Here is a 427-nt window from a genome sequence, read left to right on the forward strand (position 1 = left end):
TTTACTGGGTGTCAGGTTTTGACTCCCACTTTTTTCAGGACACTCTTCTAGGAGGGCTACAGAGGATGGGAAGTTTCATGGCAACACTGAAGTTCTAACTGTAGATATCCACTGACGGGCATCATCTAGGTATTGTGGTATTTTCTACATTACTGTTCTGAAAATTTTGATGTGACCTCACATCCCATAACATATGTAGCCCCCTGCTGAGTGGTACGATCTAACTAGTTACCACATCACTACAGTAAAATTCCTTCCAGATACTACTTCCCACAATCAGGACATCTTTTGCTTGTCACTGAGATTTCATGGAGGTTTAGCATACTGATTACTGAGGCAAAATATAAATTTCTGAAGGTTTTATTTTTAATTATGATAGAATTTTCTTTCTAAGTGATAATTTCAAGAGAAGGAAAGAGAAATGAGG

The sequence above is a fragment of the Athene cunicularia genome (genome assembly GCF_003259725.1).
Source record: "Athene cunicularia isolate RWA chromosome 1 unlocalized genomic scaffold, athCun1 chr1_part1, whole genome shotgun sequence".
NCBI classification, from domain to species: domain Eukaryota; kingdom Metazoa; phylum Chordata; class Aves; order Strigiformes; family Strigidae; genus Athene; species Athene cunicularia.